The 21422-nt window shown below is 45.6% G+C and overlaps 1 pseudogene; it reads right to left on the bottom strand.

Moving 5' to 3' along the window:
- LOC132885507 (splicing factor 3B subunit 2-like) overlaps positions 1 to 21422 on the bottom strand; it is a 92136-nt pseudogene that overhangs the window by 50322 nt on the left and 20392 nt on the right.

Genomic DNA, 21422 nt, shown 5'->3' with positions numbered 1-21422 from the left:
ACTTTCACTACATTCACACGCAGCGTCTGCATCACTGCGGAGTTTTCAAGCTCCGAAAATGGAGACTTGGGGGGGGAAATGCTCCTGGATATCATTTTAGTGTGGACAGGGAAAAACAGGACGTTTGGAAACAATGGACGCAGAGACCCACGTTCGCTTCCTGATTGGGTCCCAGTCATGACACATCTTTCCCCAGATTTGTCAGCCATCACATGACCCTTTCCCAGAAGAAAACAAACAAGATCAGCTGTTTATCCCGGCATGCCCAGTGTACATGAATGGTCATGTGGTGTGCGCGCGTGTTTGTATCAACAGAGATCATTTCTGATACGGAGCTAAACACACTCATCTGAACAAAGACTCTATTTAAAACGCTGTTTTAAAACATTAACGCAGATGGATCCTTAGTCGATTTCGCAGTCTGCTCCTTCCTTAATTAATTCACGAATGAAAGAATAACGAGGCTTTGGAAATAACCTTAGGTCAGATATTTGTAAAGTTAACCGACTTATAAATCCTTCTTTCTACACCTGTCACTCATTTAATGCAGTGTTTAAACAACACAAATTTTGAAGTTTATTAACTTAACAGTTTGTATGAATATTTATTACACTGGTAGCAAACTAGTACCGTTACCGTTCTACCACGCCAGGTACCGAGCCAACACTAATATGCACATGGGGAACAAACACACCACGCAAACGAGATCAACATGATGAAGAACTCACAGGGCCAGTGGGCATGCCCAGAGCGATCCTCAGCTCATCAGACAGATCTCCAGGTTTCTTCTCCTTCAGCCGCGTCTCAAACTCCTTCCCCTGAGAGACGGAGCGCAAAGCAGAACCATGAGGAGGAGTCACACAAAAGGCACGAGAGAGAGAGAGAGACAGAGAGCATGAATATACGAAATCCTTTTTCTGAAAACATGTTCCAGAGAAAGGTCAGTGCTACTCAAACAGTCGGCATTTTTTCACTCAGGGTACACATTTGGAGAAATAAGACATTATGCAGGTGTATTTAAAAAAAAAAAAAGTCATGTTTCTTGTATTAAACTTATGTTTACATCAGGGATGAGAATGAAAAATATTTTAAAAGTCTGAAAAAAACGGGACGGGGCCCATGGGGCTAATTATTTTTGGCTTTTTTTTTTTTTTTTACCCCAAAACCATTAATTTTATCAGCAAAAATTTGCAATTTATTTCCCTTCTTGGTGGACTCCCAGGTGAAAATGATTAATATGGTACAAGAGACTTGTTTTTAATCAATTCACATTTGATTATTTCAAAAAATCAATGCACCTTTTAATATAAACGAGCTCTACAGTATTATATTTCTGCATTTTTGTGATTCATCTTTGAATACTCCAATCCTTTAAAATGAAGTGCAAACCAGAAAAAAGTTCTATCATATAATTCTCTGAAGCTTTCTTCTGATGTTATCATGGTAGCAGGAGCTCTTGCATATTAAGCAGGCAACATTCAACATCACTTATCACTTCCCTTTCAACTGTTGTGTGTACTAACTAGGTTTTATCTGGACAGGATGTTGTGTAATGTAACACAGATACCATATGGTCAATCTGAAGATCAAGATGGTGATTTTGAATTAAAGAACAGGCATGTACAATGGGCATTACATATTGGACATTTTTTTTTTTTTTTAAATCAAAAACTATAAGTTCATCTCGGCCTAAAAAAATGTGGGCAGACGCTCCCGCGCGGCACATCCCAGCAATTCCGTCCCCCTATGAAATGAGCAATAAGTAGGAGAGTTATACACGGTATCATACCTAAAATTTTATCAGAAATATAGATACGATACTATGATTCTCCCCAACATGCTACATTAGATAAGCTAACCCCATTTATAAAAAGTTACACACTTATATATGACGTGTAATTGATATATATTTTTGGGGCGCGCGCTCTCTCTCTGCCATGCCGATCCTGTAGGCTGCACTGACTCAAACTCCAGTCCTCGAGAAAAGGGATAAAAGCCCGCCCACACTAAAAGCTGATTGGCTTATTTTGCTGAGTAACCCAATCAAGATGCTCCTTGTCTGGCATGCGCTACATGAACAGGCACACAGGCAGTGTTGCCAGATTGGGTGCTTTTAAGTGCATTTTGGCGGGTTTTGAATATATTTTGGGCTGGAAAACGTCAGCAATATCTGGCAACACTGCACACAGTCTCCCTCGCGCACCCCCTCACGCGCGCACATTCTAAGATGCGTGATGCAGACCTTAATGTTGCGCGCGCACGCTCTTGCTCGCTTCTAATAATATGCAGGAGACTCCCGGAACTTCCGGGAGACTTGGGATGTCTGCGTTATAAGGTGACCACAGATCGTTAATCATACAAAAAAAAAAAAATTATTTTCTCAACGGATTTACATCAATCTCAAAAACAATCATTTTGGTCTGAAAAAGTCGGAAATCCGCCATTCGGCGGAAAATTCTCATCCGTTACATTAGTGTCATCGGATCACCACAGAGAACAATTTTTAAATTTTGTTTCCATGTTGATTCATTTTTTAATGCCTTTTTGGTCCATTTTGGCATGTTCTACTGTACACTGAACTATAGATCATACAAAACCCCACATCTCTAGTGCATTTTGTGCTACAAGATTGATATGAAATGATAATGTAGCATCTCTGCTTCATTAAATATATGCATATAAAGGAGTCATTTATCACCTGGCAAAAATTTTGCAGTTCTTTAATAATGTGTCCGTCGTTATGCCAAATGACGTTTTTGGTCAGTGTTCTCAAAAAGGAACCCAAAAACTCAATCACGGATTCTTTTAATGCTATCCATTTTGGTAGTTTCAATCTCTATACACGTCAGAATAATGCACAGAAAAAAAATGTGTTGACTGTAAGGCACCGACACCTTTCAGCGTTGATTGAAAAGGTTCACTGGGATAATGGAAAAAGCAACGTAGTCTCCGTAGCCCTCTCTAAACTCGGGGTTTAATCAGGGTTAAAGAATTTCCCTTAATGTTTTTATAATTACCATGAGAAGTAAAGGTATAAAAATGCCTTTAGTCATTACAGACTTGAAGTAATTGCACTGAGTACTGGTTTAATTGAGAAATGTAGTCTCCGTAGCCCCCAATTCTTCGTTAGGCGTTTCTAACGAAGAAACGCCTTTGAGATTCTTTATTCATACAATTGTTCATTCAATAAAGAACTAGGTAAAATATCCAAATCACTTCTGTTAGCAGTATTTTTGTTTTATCGCATAATAAAATGTGAAAAAAAAAATTTGCTCTTAGCAATCAAAATTCAGGAGTGTCATTTCATAATATTTCCAATAAAATAAATGTTATTTCCCAGCTGGGAGGTCTGTATGGTGAAATACCGTGACCGAGGTCTTGAAAGTACTGAGCGACGCCCTCTGGGCCGAGGTCACGGTATTTCACCATACGGACCAACCTTAAGCTGGTAAATAATATTTATTTTTTTCTTTACCAAATTCTAACAGAAAACGAGAGCGCCCGAAAGGGAAAACCGAGCCGAGCCGCCATTTTGAATCCTCATTCACGGCTGTAATGCAAATGGCTTCCTCCTCGGTATACAAGTGCACTTCCATGGCAGGAAAAAAAAAAAAAAAAAAAACTACATTTTGCCGCCTATGTAGTCCCCTATTTATACAAATAGGAGTCATTCAGGATTCAGCCATGCTTTTGCTCAGCGTTAGCAACAGTTACAGGTTTTTAGCTTTCTCCTGAAATGTTTTCTTTTATTTCTTCTTCCTCAGGGCAGTAAAACTCACTTTCGCTGTTAACACGGTCATTATCGCTATCCATGCTGTAAAATTAATGCTATTCTCCTGAGAAATGCTGGCAAACATTTATAAGACTTTTGATAATCTTATAAATAAATCTTATTAAAAAAATGTTAACAAAAAAATGCTACTATGTTTGTTGTTGTTGTGAACAAGCGAGTCGACAGAGGTCCGTAACCGGGGTCCGCTCGCCAGCCAATCAAAGCGCAGGATTTGGACTGCAAAAAAAATAAATCTAGTTATACCATTAAAATTTATATAATTCACCGAAACGGTGGTCTTGATCAACAGGCCATAGCTTCTGAATCAGATGAGGAGACCTCATGAAATTTTCACACTGTAATATTAAGAAATGTGGAAACAAAATGCACCGACTAAAAATCTGAAAACCAAACTTGCAAAAAAAAAAAAAAGAACATTTTGGAACAGAAACGTGTACCCTGAGTGAAAAAATGCAGAGTTAAACATGAGAAAGGCCAGTGCATTACCTCGTAGTACAGGTCTCCATGGATGGTGAGCTTCGGCTTGATCTGCCACTTGAAGAAGGCGTCATGGAGCTTCTGGTAGTCAATGTCAATCTTTCCCATCTTTGGGCGAACTTTCTCTCGCATTTTGGTCTTCATAGTTTTTGCATCCTCCTGTTGAAAGGACAAACATTGAGCCGGTATAACCTTTCCTTTCCTCACATTTTGTTCAAAAGCACAGGGGTGAAGGTTACACTGGACTGCAACAGCATGGAATTCCAACGAAAGGAACGGCAAAGCTGATTACATGTGTGGAGCACAAACACCAACCGGTTTTCCTCTTCAGTTAGTGTTTGAATTTCACCAACCTCTCTTACAGCCTTTAAAACCGACAAAGATCCTTCAGGATTTTCTAGATCAGTAAATCATTTTGAACTGTTAAGCCAGTATCTCACTGGGCTGCGACAGCCTGCGACTACTGTAGTTGGAGACACAATTGCAATAAAATATGCAAATTTCCACTTGGAATCACACTGAATTGATATTCGCATATTTTACCGCAAGTGCTGTGTCTCCAACTAGTCGCAGGCTGTCGCAGCCCGGCTTTCCCTCGGCAGGCAGGGAAGTAGAGGAAGCCTCACAGAAACTGACTTGAGAAGGGTTCGCGACGGCTTTGCAGCTATTTTGAGAGAAATTTTGTCGCACGAATTTTTTGAACATGTTCAAAATTTCAGCGACGAAGGAGCGACACTTTGCGGCTCATGCGAGGAAATTGAGAAGCCCCGCCAATGTTTCAAGACACTTTTGAAACTCTCTCGCGAATGACGTTCGCAATTTGTTGCAGCCGAGTGAGATACTAGCCTTAGAGCGTTCCATCTGAGATGAAGATCATGACGAGAGCAGAAAGCATGTAGCAGCTCCACACACACACGGTGAAACTGCAGTATATTTGCACTGTAACAGGTCACAGGGATTATGGTCTGGCACTAGTGACGAGATACATCAGGCCACAATGTTAACTTTTTGAGGCCATTTGAGGTGTCAAAAGTTTTTACCCCCCTTGAATTTCCTTTTGCCCTAAAATTTTGCGGTATTTCGGCAAGTTTTCAAGTACACGGTTCAAGGCAATACTGATACGTTTTCTAGCGGTAGAATTGAGTTATCTAGACAAAAGTACATGTTTAAAAAAAATTTTTTTTTAGTTATTTTTAAGAACATTTATTTCTGCAACAGAACAAGACAAGCCCTGAAAACATGACACATCAATCAATATCATACTGTATGTCCAGTACTACTATGTAATACGTCTTTTTATATAGGAGTTTAGGACACAAACACACTGTTTTGCCGATAACAATGACGAGCAATCCTGCAAACATGAATTATAAAACAGGAGTCTGTCCTGCAGTACTGATTTGCCATTGCATTTAGAAGGCAATTAAACCACCCGTCCTCCTCATTTACTGTAGAGGGTGTGGTTTACTATTTGAGACACAAAAGCACGTCTTTCCGTTCATTGAATACTTACCACGAGCTTTTTACACACACACGCATGACTATTTACTCTTCAGCCTTTTAGCAGGATATATAGGTTAAAAAATAAAACATCAAAATGTAGAATTGAAAACTATTTGTTTCAACTGATCCTTCAGTTTCACAGAAACAGCAATAAAAAGATGACTTTTTTTTTTTTAGTAGCAATTGCAGAATTGCTTTATATTTATACTCAAGAATCATTCACGCACAGGACAGGCATTTTACAAGGAAATTTGGTACGTCGCAGCCGGGGCCTGAACCTGCGACCTCCTGCTCAGGGGGCAAACGCTCTACCACTGAACCGCCGCGGATTTTTAAGAATATAACCGGGAAAATTCTTGCGAATCAACATCTTTAACGCAACTTCTTATTCACATAACATCGAGACCGGCATAACACTTCCACTCGAGTTTTTTTTTTTTCACTGCTCAAAGCGAATAACTGAGCGGGTCCACATTAAACACGCAACTAAAGAGGGGGAAAAGGGTTTGGGACATTATTATCCACAGCAATGCTTTTATCCTGGGTATAACTGGACGAGGTGGACATAATTGTTCTCAAAGCTGTTCATGAGTCACACATTAATAGAGAACATCATCTACATCTGAGGTCACTGGTCAAATAAAACATTTACCCATAGTTTATCAAGACCAGAAGCTACACAATCCAAAGATGATTGTGAATATACAGTGGGGCAAAAAAGTATTTAGTCAGTCAGTCACCAATTGTGCAAGTTCTCCCACTTAAAAAGATGAGAGCGGCCTGTAATTTTCATCATAGGTGCACTTCAACTATGAGAGACAAAATGAGGGGGAAAAAAAAAAATCCAGAAAATCACATTGCCTGATTTTTAAAGAATTTATTTGCAAATTATGGTGGAAAATAAGTATTTGGTCAATAACAAAAGTTCATCTCAATACTTTGTTATATACCCTTTGTTGGCAATGACAGAGGTCAAACGTTTTCTGTAAGTCTTCACAAGGTTTTCACACTGTTGCTGGTATTTTGGCCCATTCCTCCATGCAGATCTCCTCTAGAGCAGTGATGTTTTGGGGCTGTCGCTGGGCAACACGGACTTTCAACTCCCTCCAAAGATTTTCTATGGGGTTGAGATCTGGAGACTGGCTAGGCCACTCCAGGACCTTGAAATGCTTCTTATGAAGCCACTCCTTTGTTGCCCGGGTGGTGTGTTTGGGATCATTGTCATGCTGAAAGACCCAGCCACGTTTCATCTTCAATGCCCTTGCTGATGGAAGGAGGTTTTCACTCAAAATCTCACGATACATGGCCCCATTCATTCTTTCCTTTACACGGATCAGTCGCCCTGGTCCCTTTGCAGAAAAACAGCTCCAAAGCATGATGTTTCCACCCCCATGCTTCACAGTAGGTATGGTGTTCTTTGGATGCAACTCAGCATTCTTTCTCCTCCAAACACGACAAGTTGAGTTTTTACCAAAAAGTTCTATTTTGGTTTCATCTGACCATATGACATTCTCCCAATCCTCTTCTGGATCATCCAAATGCTCTCTAGCAAACTTCAGACGGGCCTGGACATGTACTGGCTTAAGCAGGGGGACACGTCTGGCACTGCAGGATTTGAGTCCCTGGCGGCGTAGTGTGTTACTGATGGTAGCCTTTGTTACTTTGGTCCCAGCTCTCTGCAGGTCATTCACTAGGTCCCCCCTTGTGGTTCTGGGATTTTTGCTCACCGTTCTTGTGATCATTTTGACCCCACAGGGTGAGATCTTGCGTGGAGCCCCAGATCGAGGGAGATTATCAGTGGTCTTGTATGTCTTCCGTTTTCTAATAATTGCTCCCACAGTTGATTTCTTCACACCAAGCTGCTTACCTATTGCAGATTCAGTCTTCCCAGCCTGGTGCAGGTCTACAATTTTGTTTCTGGTGTCCTTTGACAGCTCTTTGGTCTTGGCCATAGTGGAGTTTGGAGTGTGACTGTTTGAGGTTGTGGACAGGTGTCTTTTATACTGATAAGTTCAAACAGGTGCCATTAATACAGGTAACGAGTGGAGGACAGAGGAGCCTCTTAAAGAAGAAGTTACAGGTCTGTGAGAGCCAGAAATCTTGCTTGTTTGTAGGCGACCAAATACTTATTTTACCGAGGAATTTACCAATTAATTCATTAAAAATCCTACAATGTGATTTCCTGGATTCTTTCCCCCCATTCTCTCTCTCATAGTTGAAGTGTACCTAAGGTGAAAATTACAGGCCTCTCTCATCTTAAGTGGGAGAACTTGCACAATTGGTGGCTGACTAAATACTTTTTTGCCCCACTGTATAGTAAATGCACACAAGTAACCGAGTGGTTCACCTTCTCCTGCAGGGCTTCTCTCATCTCCTGGATCCCGGTGCGTTTGATGAACTCGGGCAGCTCGAAGGGTGGTTTCTCGATACCCCTCTTCCCCTGCAAGCACCAGTGGCGTGGTACGGGTATGGTGTTCCTCGTGGCCTTCAGGTGCACCAGCAGCTTGGGCTCCTGCGCAGTCACGTCATGCATCTCCACCACATCTGGACGAGCCACCAGCTAGCAAACGAGAGGAAACGGTGATCAAAGATTACACATCGTGTATATATAGATAACGGAAAACTCAGGCTTTATATTTCTACATATACATCTTTGTGTGAGAAACCTGTTTGAGCTCCGCTACAGTCAACCTGTTCATCCTCCTCAGCTTCTTCTTGGAGGAGTTTCGGCACATCCTGTTTGGTTTCCTGTGAGAACAGGAAGAAGGGGAGATCTAGTTCAATACAGAACACACAAAATAGAACAGAACAGACCCAAACGTTCCAGGGACACGTCACCTCGTCACTGTCGTCGCTGTCTTTCTTTTCCTCTAAAAATTTCTTCTTATACGAGGTGATTTCCTGCCTCTCAGTCTTCTCCGGCTCTTTCTCCTTCTCTTTCTTCACCTCGGTCAACTGGGGGACACCACAGAAACCCATAAAAACCTGACAATAATATGTCTTAGCAATCAGAGCGCTTCTGTGCTGAAACGTGAGAAGCGCGTAACACCCGACTCTTGGTTTTCAGCGTTAGTTTGCACTCTCGACTTGGCAGGATGTAAACGCTCACCTTAAACGCTTCGAAGATCCTCTTGAAGAAAATGTAGTTGGGGTCGTAGATCTCCGGCTCCTCGGTGACGTACTAGATCTCCACTTCGTGATCTTTCTCTTTGTCCTTCTCAGCCTCGTTCTTTCTCGCCTCCACTTGATCATTCTTCTCCTGACTCCTCCTCTTCTTCTTCTTCCGGTTCCTGCGTCTGCGGCTTTTCTGGAGGTCACATTCAAGTTTTAATGGTCACTATCAATGAAGAAAGTGTTGCATTTTGCTGAACTAAAAGTCATTAATAGCAGTAAAAGGCGTGGGGATGCTGGGAGGTGTTTTTTTTTTTTTGGGGGGGGGGAATCATCTCCGCATCGCTCATCCTGTAGTTAATTAAGTTAAACGAATGGCTGCTAAAAGAAATGTAAGCCAGCTGATTGAATTATTGCCACAAACAGACTTGTAAACTTACTTCGAACATTAAAAGGAAGAGGAACTGATTGGAGAAGTAAAGAATAAATCTGTGTTATATTTTCCAAAAAAAAAAAAAAGGTTTTATCTTCCTCTCACTTTTTAAACAAACTTGTATCATGACTTTAATGATCAATTAGCAGCACACGTCAATTAGCTATGAACACATACAGTTAAGTCCATAAATATTTGGACAGAGACAACATTTTTCTAATTTTGGTTCTGTACATTACCACAATGAATTGTGAACAAAATTCAGATGCAGTTGAAGTTCAGACTTTCAGCTTTAATTCAGTGGGTTGAACAAAATGATTGCATACAAATGTGAGGAACTAAAGCATTTTTTAAACACAATCCATTTATTTCAGGGGCTCAAAAGTAATTGGACAAATTAAATAATTGTAAATAAAATGTTTATTCCGAATACTTGGTTGAAAACCCTTTGTTGGCAATGACTGCCTGAAGTCTTGAACTCATGGACATCAACAGACGCTGTGTTTCCTCCTTTTTAATGCTCTGCCAGGCCTTTACTGCAGCGGTTTTCAGTTGCTGTTTGTTTGTGGGCCTTTCTGTCTGAAGTTTAGTCTTTAACAAGTGAAATGCATGCTCAATTGGGTTGAGATCAGGTGACTGACTTGGCCATTCAAGAATATTCCACTTCTTTGCTTTAATAAACTCCTGGGTTGCTTTGGCTTTATGTTTTGGGCCATTGTCCATCTGTATTATGAAACGCCGACCAATCAGTTTGGCTGAATTTGAGCACACAGTATGTCTCTGAATACCTCAGAATTCATCCGGCTGCTTCTGTCCTGTGTCACATCATCAATAAGCACTAGCGACCCAGTGCCACTGGCCGCCATGCATGCCCAAGCCATCACACTGCCTCCGCCATGTTTTACAGATGATGTGGTATGCTTTGGATCATGAGCTGTACCACGCCTTCGCCATACTTTTTTCTTTCCATCATTCTGGTAGAAGTTGATCTTGGTTTCATCTGTCCAAAGAATGTTCTTCTAGAACTGTGCTGGCTTTTTTAGATGTTTTTTAGCAAAGTCCAATCTAGCCTTTTTATTCTTGAGGCTTATGAGTGGCTTGCACCGTGCAGTGAACCCTCTGTATTTACTTTCATGCAGTCTTCTCTTTGTGGTAGATTTGGATATTGATACGCCTACCTCCTGGAGAGTGTTGTTCACTTGGTTGGCTGTTGTGAAGGGGTTTCTCTTCACCATGGAAATTATTCTGCGATCATCCACCACTGTTGTCTTCTGTGGGCATCCAGGTCTTTTTGCATTGATGAGTTCACCAGTGCTTTCTTTCTTTCTCAGGATGTACCAAACTGTAGAGTTTGCCACTCCTAATATTGTAGCAATTTCTTGGATGGGTTTTTTCTGTTTTTGCAGCTTAAGGATGGCTTGTTTCACCTGCATGGACAGCACCTTTGACCGCATGTTTTCTTCAAAGCAAAATCTTCCAAATGCAAGCACCACACCTCAAATCAACTCCAGGCCTTTTATCTGCTTAATTGAGAATGACATAACGAAGGAATTACCCACACGTGCCCATGAAATAGCCTTTGAGTCAATTGTCCAATTACTTTTGGTCCCTTTAAAAACAGGGTGGCACATGTTAAGGATCTGAAACTCCTAAACCCTTCATCCAATTTTAATGTGGATATCCTCAAATGAAAGCTGAAAGTCTGGACTTTATGTCCATTATATAACTATAACTTGAATAGGTTTCAGTAAACAGGTAAAAAAACAATTTGTGTCAGTGTCCAAATATATATGGACCTAACTGTACAATAAACCTTTCTACTGACCACAGAAAATGAAACGAAAGACTGCTGGTAAAACTCACCTCCTTTTTAGAGAGTGCGCTTTCTTCTTCATCATCCGAGTACGGACGAGAGCTGTTCATGTCCACATCGGCCGTGTCGTCGTCTTCCTCTTCTGAGAACACACACACACACACACACACACACACACACACAGTGTTAACCCTTCCGTTTCCTGGAGCAGTTTGCTCGGCTCAAGGGCGTTCACTGCGTTCTCACCTGTAGGAGCGGCGGTGAGCTGCTCCTGTCGGATCTCCTTCAGCTGTAGGATCTTCTCCAGAGCCTGAGGGATCTTCGGCCCGACTCCCACATCATCACTCTGCCACGACTGATCACGCAACATACAAGAGATAAAATATCTGGATCAGCAAAGAACAAAGTAGTTATTTTTACATTAAGACCTGCGACTTTCATGTCATTTCCAAAAGTTAAGACCCAGAACGCTCATGAAATCCCATCATGCACTGCACTGGCTCATGTCAAGCTGCTGTAGTGTCATGCAAGCAGAACAGCCAGAACACACTGGTGCAGCGATGAAACCATTTTCGTGAAGCATAAAAGAGCAGGTCATACCTCTCTCACATCTTCTCCAGGTGGAGGTGGTACTCTCTGCCTCTGACTGCTCTGCGGTACGATGGAAACGCCTGGAGGGGGTGGGCCACTGGTTATCAAGGCTACAAGAAGAAGTGTTGAGATGGTGAGAGGTGAATGAAATTTATAGCTCAGCTCACTATTTCAAGCAAGTGGCTTTTTTTGTCCCGCTAGAAAAATTTACAAATTGAGAAGATTGTGTTTGCACCCATACATAATGTAAAAATAGCCTTTTGTTACTAGTTTTTTTTTTTTAAATTAGGTAAAGGTGTAGATCTGGAGGGTCTTCAGGCATAGTGTTTTGGTAAACTGGGATATATGGATGCTGTCACCCCCCCGCTATCACACATTCACTCGAGTTTGTTGACGGTATCGTGGCTGCTGCTTTATGTCCTGGGGCTCCCTCATGTCTGTGTTACCTTCTGGCTCTCCCTTTTAGTTATACCGTCATAGTTGTTGGCCGCTATGGCCTGATGGTTAGAGAAGTAGCTTTGGGACCAAAAGGTCACTAGTTCGATTCCCTGGACCAGCAGGACTGGCTGAAGTGCCCTTGAGTAAGGCACCTAAACCCCCCCCAAGTGCTCTGGCAAGAGTGCTGGCGTACCTCGTGTCCGATTAGCCAAAGAAAAGCTGATGACGTGATCATCAGCTCGGGTGGTTCCCGACTGTCATAATTAGCCTTGCCGGAGTCCTTGCTTACACTCAATGCAAAACGTATACTGTTTTTAACCATTCAGTGACACCGGGCATACCCAACAACTTGTGTTTTCACATTTCGATCTCCTGAGTTGGAGATGCTGACCTCTTCGGCTCCTCGGACCTGCCTGATCCATCCTGATGCCCTACTTCTGGTTGGAGTCTCATCACATCGCTCCTGTGGAGGACGGCCCCGCATGGACAGTCGAAAGTGGCACTTGCAAGATGCTCTGGACACTTACAGTTTTGCTATGATGGCTGAGGACTACAACTGACATGAGAACTTTAGGACTGCAGTCGTACTCAAGTCTCCAACAGTTGATAAATATGAAGTCTGTTTGAAGTTAACACTCTGAGGCTGCGGTCCCCCCGGGGGGACTTTTTGGACTGCTCCAAACACACGTCTGAAGCTCCGCGAGTTTTTGTGCTAGAAACATTCAAGTAACACCACTAGAAACCTTGAATCTTCTAGTACTCAAAAAAAAAAATTTATACATCAACAGCCTCTTAACGACACACCCTTCAGCTATTCACATGTTAAGCGCATGGAACATCAGTGTCGTCATTCGCTCATTGTGTAGCAAGGGGAGGTGAGAACACGCCCCCTTTCACCGGTATAAACAAGCGCACATGTTCACTTGTTTCCATACCAACTGAGAAACGTTGAGGAATGGCCAATGCAAGGAAGATGTCTCACTAGCAGGTGTTGTCATGCTTTTTCGGTTAGCGTATAGGGAGAACTACATTACATTTTGCAGACGCTTTTATCCAAAGCAACTTACAATTGAGAAAAACAAATCAAGCTACAGTAAAACACAGGAAATCATAGAGCAAGAAGAAGTGAGTGCATGTTAGATGGTTAGTAGGTTATGATAGGAGGTGCTCTTTGAAGAGAAAACTAGTTGATCGAAACGTGCCGTGTTATTTTCGTCAAGTTTTGAAAACATTTTTCTGTTGCCAAACTATGTTTCACTGATTTACAGTAATTAGTTACCTAAATCAACATGCCCTGCATAGTCATAGTTTATCTTCATTGCTAACTTTAGATTTATTATAGTCCGTGCATAAGATTATGAAATGTAGCTCTGGCTTTTAGGGCTTCTTTTCTTTGCAGTAACTTTCCAAGCAGAGAGGTGTGGGAGGGGGCAGGGAGGTACAGGGGCCAGGGGCTTTGACAAATGGACTATAGAGAGCGTGCACGTGACGTCACGAGGTCACGTGATATTTGTTTATCTGCCATCTTGGATGGCAAGGCCGTGCATAGAACTTAGACGAACCCGTTCTAATTATCAAGTGTGTGGTAGTAGATCTTTCGAGAATGGTTATATCTTGTTCAGCATTTGGTTGTACCAATAGACAGGGCCAAAAGGAGGGCCTGTCATTTTACAGATTCCCCGCAGACGAGGAGAGACACGCAAAATGGGTGTCCGCTGCACCACCTATCACCAAGTTGTGATAAAAAAAATATAACTGGTTTTCACATGGACGTGTAATATTAATGTTCTTAATAAAATATGTATACAAATGCATAACTTGTTTATAAAGTTCTTCCTATCAGATTGTGTAAAGTACTGAAAAAGAATATGCATGTTATTTTAGGCACATAGAGGTGCAAGAAAATTTTTTTTAATTTGTTTGAATATAGAAGCTGGACATATCTGTGACCCCTATACATTTATATCTGATATTGAATAATAATTCTGTACAGATAAAGATTGCAGTGATGTCATTTTTTTTCAGCAGGGATGCAAACGACGCGCCATGGTTGGCGGATGCTGCCTTTTTCACGGCTGAATCACGCAGATCCGATTTTTTTTTGGGGGGGGGGGGTTGGAGTGTCTGATTATAATTTCATCAAAGTAAATTCTGTATATAAGCAAATACCATTACAGTCCATGAAACATAGGAAGTATAAGCATGAGAAGAAAACAGTAAATCAGAAAGCTGCGCACTTTTGCGCAGCTTTCGCGCAAACGTGCGCAGCTTTCTGATTTACTGTTTTCTTCTCATGCTTATACTTCCTACTGTATGTTTCATGGACTGTAATGGCATTTGCTTATTTAGTAATTTTAATACAGAATTTACTTTGACATTATAATCAGACACTCCAACCCCCCCCCCCCCCCCCCAAAAAAAAAAATAAAAATAAAAAAAATCGGATCTGCGCGATTCAGCCGTGAAAAAGGCGGCATCCACCAAAAGGCGCGCCGTTTGCATCCCTGTTTCAGACAAAAACATACATATTTACAACCCTGTCATTATCTGGAACTGAGTTTAGATTTCGAACATTCTTACGATAAAACGTCCTGCATAGTCTATGATAAACGTCTTAATGCCACTTACCCGTGAGGTTATCAAGTAGACATTCTTCTTCAGAACCTTCCAGAGGTATAGTTGGGATACCCATCCCGCAACAAAATATTTATAAGCTTCCAGGCTCTTGTAAGCTTTGAGGGCTTTGCCAGTGTAACACGATTCACGATTAACAAGAAAATTGTAAATGTCGTGGTAGGCCAGATCGGGCAAATCGCCGGCACCGCAGCTCCGAATTACCCTGAACAAGGATTGCGGCAAGTTGTACGGATCTGCACTCCCCAACCTGGAACACTTTTCCATGTAACGCTGCCTCACGTCACCTTCAAGATGCTGAACAAACTTAGACAAGTGTGGCAGCGGGGGCGTGGTCAAGCACCGGTCTGTGACAGGAGGGCGGAGTCAGGGAAGGTAAGTGGCAGATTCACTTCACCTGAGAGCAATTAACCTGTTTGTGTGTCTTCCCAGGGACCGCGCCCTATTTAGGGAGGGAGAGCGAGAGCAGAGGAGATCTCTCCCGAACCAGACACCTGATGTGTGTGTGTGCGAGTGTCTGCGTTAAACCTATTGTGTTCCCTGAAAAGTGGAACAATAAAACTGTTTGTTGAACCTGATCTCTGTCCTGCCGTCCTCTGTGCTCCACCCACACCTAGGGAAAGCTACAGTGGTGCCGAAACCCGGGAAATGGAGCACCAACCCAGCAGCCCCATGGAATCCTCCCCGTTCACCGACCTGGTCCACGCCCTCGCCACGGCTCAGCAAAGCCAGCACCAGGCGCTCGTCACACTCCGAAAGGAACAAGAGCGGCGCTTCGATGCCCTGGTGCTGGCCCAGCAAGAAGATCGCAAGGCGTTCCGGCGTCTCCTCGCGTCGGCGGGGCCCACCAGCGCTCCGGCCGCGGGCCCGTCTCCCCTCACCTTAACTAAGATGGGCCCGCAGGATGACCCCGAGGCTTTCTTCACGTTATTCGAGCAGGTCGCTGAAGCCTCGGGGTGGCCGATGGAGCAGCGCGCGGCGCGCCTCCTCCCCCTCCTGACGGTAGAGGCGCAGCTGGCTGCACTACAGCTCCCCGCCGATCGCCGGCTGGCCTACGTCGACCTTCGCCGGGCTGTCCTTCAGCGCGTGGGGCGCACGCCGGAGCAGCAGCGCCAGCGCTTCCGCGCGCTGCGGATGGAGGAAGTCAGCAGCCCGTTCGCGTTCGGCCAGCAGCTCCGGGACGCCTGCTGGCGGTGGCTGAGGGCCGAAGATCGCGACGCCGAGGGAATCGTCGATCAGGTGGTACTGGAACAGTTCATCGCCCGCTTACCAGCAGGAGCCGCGGAGTGGGTCCAGTGCCACCGCCCGGCGTCGCTGGATCAGGCAGTCGAGCTGGCGGAGGATCATCTGGCGGCTGTCTCGGCGGCAGGACAGCAGATGTCGACATCTCTTCTCTCCTCTTTCTCTCTCTCTCTCCCCTCCTTCTGTGTCCCGTCCTCGCCCCATTCCCCCACCGCGGAGGCGGGGGCCGGCACCACCCCTGCCGGCCCGCCGCACCCGCGGTGCCCTCCCGTTTCTCCCTTCTGTGTCTGTCTCTCCCCCACCTCAGGTGAGTGAGCCCCAGAGCACCGGTGCAGAGGGGAAGCCCGGGCCGGTTTGCTGGCGCTGCGGGGAACCGGACCACCTTCAACAGCAGTGCACAGCAATGGAAGTGGGCGCGGTGGTTCGGATCCCCGACGCGCCAGAGGCCGCCCTCGATCGGGCCGGAGCGTATCGCATACCGGTGAGTATCCAAGGGGCTACATATCAGGCATTGGTGGATTCTGGTTGTAATCAGACCTCAATTCGCCAAAGTCTGGTTCAAAACGAGGCATTGGGGGGAGCACAAGGGGTGAAGGTTTTGTGTGTGCACGGGGATGTTCACAGCTACCCTTTGGTGTCGGTCCATATTATTTTCAGAAGGGAAAAATTTATAGTGAAGGCGGCGGTTAATCCTCGCCTTACCCACTCGTTTATTTTGGGGACTGATTGGCCAGGATTTCGGGGTTTAATGACGCGCCTAGTAGAGAGTGGGTCCTGCCAGTTGACAGGGAGAGGTCCCGGTGTCGTCTTGGCGGGAGCAGCTGTCGCGGAGCCGTCTACGTCATCTCCGCGTCAGGGTGAGGAGCCACCGGCTCCTCCTCTCTCTATTGGGGAATCCCTCGCGGATTTCCCATTAGAGCAGTCGCGAGACGAGACTCTGCGGCATGCGTTTGACCAAGTGAGAGTAATCGATGGTCAAACGCTCCCGCCGAACGCCACCCCGTCCTTCCCCTACTTCGCGATTATGAAGGATAGGTTATACCGAGTGACGCAGGACACTCAAACTAAAGAGCGAGTCACGCAGCTTTTGATTCCAAAGAGCCGCCGGGAATTGGTATTCCAGGCGGCTCACTTTAATCCCATGGCTGGACACTTAGGGCAGGATAAAACACTAGCCCGAATAATGGCCCGATTCTATTGGCCGGGGATTCGCGGCGATGTCCGTAGGTGGTGTACGGCATGCCGCGAATGCCAGTTAGTAAATCCAGCGGCCATTCCAAAAGCGCCATTGCGCCCTCTACCGTTAATCGAGACCCCGTTTGAAAGAATTGGGATGGATCTCGTCGGGCCATTAGATCGGTCAGCACGAGGGTACCGCTTTATATTAGTTCTAGTGGACTATGCAATGCGATACCCGGAAGCAGTGCCTCTGCGCAATATCTCAGCACGCAGTATTGCAGAGGCACTCTTCCGCGTCATCTCCCGAGTTGGAATCCCGAAAGAGATTCTGACTGATCAAGGCACTACGTTTATGTCACGAACACTACGCGAACTGTATGGGTTATTGGGGATTAAGCCGATCCGCACCAGTGTATATCACCCACAAACGGACGGTTTAGTAGAACGGTTCAACCGCACCCTCAAAAATATCATTAAAAAATTCGTAAGTGAGGACGCACGTAATTGGGATAAGTGGCTCGAACCCTTGCTGTTCTCAGTGCGAGAGGTCCCTCAAGCCTCCACGGGGTTCTCCCCGTTCGAATTATTATATGGGCGTAAGCCGCGCGGCATCCTGGACGTGCTGCGGGAAAATTGGGAGGAGGGACCTTCACAAAGTAAGAATGAAATTCAGTACGTTATGGACCTGCGCGCAAAACTCCACACGCTCACCCACCTAACTCAGGAGAATTTGCGGCAGGCCCAGGAACGGCAAGCCCGCCTGTACAACAAGGGTACGCGCCTTAGAGAGTTCACACCGGGAGATAAAGTACTCGTACTCTTGCCCACGTCGAGCTCCAAATTAATCGCCAAGTGGCAAGGACCCTTTGAGGTCACACGGCGAGTCGGGGACGTCGACTATGAGGTGAGGCGAACAGACAGGGGTGGGGCGCTACAGATTTACCACCTCAATCTGCTCAAACTCTGGAACGAGGAGGTCCCCGTGGCGTTGGTGTCGGTAGTTCCGGAGAAGGCGGAGCTGGGGCCGGAGGTTCAAAAAGGGAATTTGGCATCACGTACCTCTCCGGTCCCCTGTGGAGACCACCTCTCCCCGACCCAACTCACGGAGGTCGCCCAGTTGCAGGCCGAGTTTTCGGATGTGTTCTCGCCCCTGCCCGGTCGCACTAACCTCATAGAACACCACATAGAGACACCCCCGGGGGTGGTAGTGCGTAGCCGCCCTTATAGACTACCCGAACACAAAAAAAAGGTGGTTCGGGAAGAACTTCAGGCCATGCTCGAAATGGGCATCGTCGAGGAGTCCCACAGCGACTGGAGCAGCCCGGTGGTCTTGGTTCCCAAGGCCGACGGCTCGGTCCGGTTCTGTGTGGACTATAGAAAAGTCAACGCGGTGTCTAAATTCGACGCGTACCCAATGCCTCGTATTGATGAGCTGCTCAATCGACTAGGCACGGCTCGCTTTTACTCGACACTGGATTTAACGAAGGGATATTGGCAGATCCCCTTGACTCCATTATCCCGGGAGAAAACGGCCTTTTCCACACCGTTCGGCTTACACCAGTTCGTCACACTTCCGTTTGGGCTGTTTGGGGCGCCCGCTACGTTTCAGCGGCTGATGGACCGGGTCCTCCGGCCCCACGCCACCTATGCGGCCGCCTACCTGGACGACATTATCGTTTATAGTAACGACTGGCAGCGGCACCTGCAACACCTGAGGGCCGTCCTTAGGTCGCTGAGACGGGCGGGACTCACGGCCAACCCAAAGAAGTGTGCGATTGGGCGGGTGGAAGTACGGTATCTGGGCTTCCACTTGGGCAACGGGCAGGTGCGTCCCCAAATTAATAAGACAGCAGCGATTGCGGCCTGCCCGAGGCCCAAGACCAAAAAGGGGGTGAGACAGTTCCTGGGGCTGGCTGGCTACTATCGTAGGTTTATACCTAATTATTCGGACGTCACCAGCCCGCTGACTGACCTCACTAAAAAGGGGGCGCCAGATCCGGTCCAGTGGACGGAGCAGTGCCAGCGGGCTTTCTCTGAGGTAAAGGCTGCACTGTGTGGGGGGCCACTTTTACACTCCCCTGACTTCTCTCTCCCTTTTATGTTACAGACGGATGCGTCGGACAGAGGGCTGGGGGCCGTTTTGTCCCAGCAGGTGGAGGGGGAGGATCGCCCGGTCCTATACATCAGCCGGAAGCTGTCAGTGCGTGAGGGGCGCTACAGCACGACTGAGAAGGAGTGCCTGGCGATCAAATGGGCGGTCCTCGCCCTCCGGTACTACCTGCTGGGGCGCTCTTTCACCCTCTGTTCGGACCACGCGCCCCTCCAGTGGCTCCACCGCATGAAAGATGCCAACGCGCGGATCACCCGTTGGTATCTGGCGCTCCAACCCTTTAATTTCAAGGTGGTCCACAGGCCAGGGGCGCAGATGGTCGTGGCGGACTTCCTCTCCCGTCAAGGGGGGGGGGGGGGGGAGTCGGCTGCGGGCCGGACGGCTGCCCGGCCTGAGTCGGGCGGTGGGGGTATGTGGCAGCGGGGGCGTGGTCAAGCACCGGTCTGTGACAGGAGGGCGGAGTCAGGGAAGGTAAGTGGCAGATTCACTTCACCTGAGAGCAATTAACCTGTGTTTGTGTGTCTTCCCAGGGACCGCGCCCTATTTAGGGAGGGAGAGCGAGAGCAGAGGAGATCTCTCCCGAACCAGACACCTGATGTGTGTGTGTGCGCGCGAGTGTCTGCGTTAAACCTATTGTGTTCCCTGAAAAGTGGAACAATAAAACTGTTTGTTGAACCTGATCTCTGTCCTGCCGTCCTCTGTGCTCCACCCATACCTAGGGAAAGCTACAACAAGTTATCGCGCGATGTAGATGGGGTATTTTCTGAATTTTCTTGGGGATTACTCCCTGGATCCATTACGCTCGCGCAAGGTAAACAATCCTGAAGCTGTCCAATATGGCGGAGTAAACACGGACGGGTCACGTGACTGCACATCCTCTATTGACAGTGACTGGGGGGGGGGGGGGATTACAGGTGAATTACACCTACCTCATCAATATTCATTTGAAAGGCCAACTGGCTTTGAAGAAAACAGATAGTCTGAAGTTTCTACAATTAGTATTGAAATTACAGAAAATTTCTGAATGCTGTTACTTTTATGTAGCCAACACCGATGTTTACAAGGTTTAAACTTCAAAAGTCTTGGGCAGATATATTTAGTGTTTTTTTACAAGGTTAAGACTATGAAAATAGTTTTTTGTAAGGTTGTGTTTGCACTTAATTGAAATAAAAAACTTCATTGCATTCACTTACTCTCATATTATTGCTGAGGGCGTCCAGAATATAACCATGTGTGCCACTTTTGCATGGATGTTTTTAGTTGGATGAAATACTTAAAAATGTCAAGGTTTATCAGACTGCCACAGAGCGTCTGACAGGCCCAGGACCTCAGAGTGTTTTACTATAATTCATTTCCTGGTTACACAGTTGTACTTTGACTATATAGAACACCATTATAGAAGCTTTTTATTTATAAAATCGCGCCAGCTTATCACCCAGATGAGGATGGGTTCCCTTTTGAGTCTGGGTCCTCTCGAGGTTTCTTCCTCGTGTCATCTGAGGGAGTTTTTCCTAGCCACCATCGCCACAGGCTCGCTCATCAGGGATAAACAAATTTATTAGGGGCAAAATTAGCTGAGGTGTTTAAAGCCTTTAAATTTTCTGCAAAGCTGTTTTGCGACAATATTGTTAAAAGCGCTATACAAAGAAACTGACTTGACAATTCAAACTGGGGGAAAAAAAAAATCTATGCAGCCGCCTTCAATATGGCTACACTGATTTATGAACCTAGATCTGGTCTGAATTGAAAAGGAAAAGGTTGCTTTTAAAGACAATCAGCATACACTCTACTACTTACCAGAGAAAGCAAGTGAGAAATCTGCAATTCATCCCCGAGTCTTAAGCTGAACATTGACAGTTAATAAAAGCTCATCAGGAATAGGGATGTTAACCGATGACCGTTTGACCGATGGTTGATCGAATCAACGTCAACCGGTTAAGTTTTTTTTTGTCGGTTAAAAAAAACCAAAACAATCGTTTTGAAGCTGCCGATTTTTGAGCGGAGAACCTGGAATTCTGTGTTGTAAACGCTTGGGGCATGCCATGCGGTGTAAGGACGACAGCTGACAAATCAGAAACACCCAGTCATGTCCCGCCCT

The sequence above is a fragment of the Neoarius graeffei genome, chromosome 1, assembly GCF_027579695.1.
Source record: "Neoarius graeffei isolate fNeoGra1 chromosome 1, fNeoGra1.pri, whole genome shotgun sequence".
Taxonomy (NCBI): Eukaryota; Metazoa; Chordata; class Actinopteri; order Siluriformes; family Ariidae; genus Neoarius; species Neoarius graeffei.
This window is presented reverse-complemented; position numbering and strand designations above follow the sequence as displayed.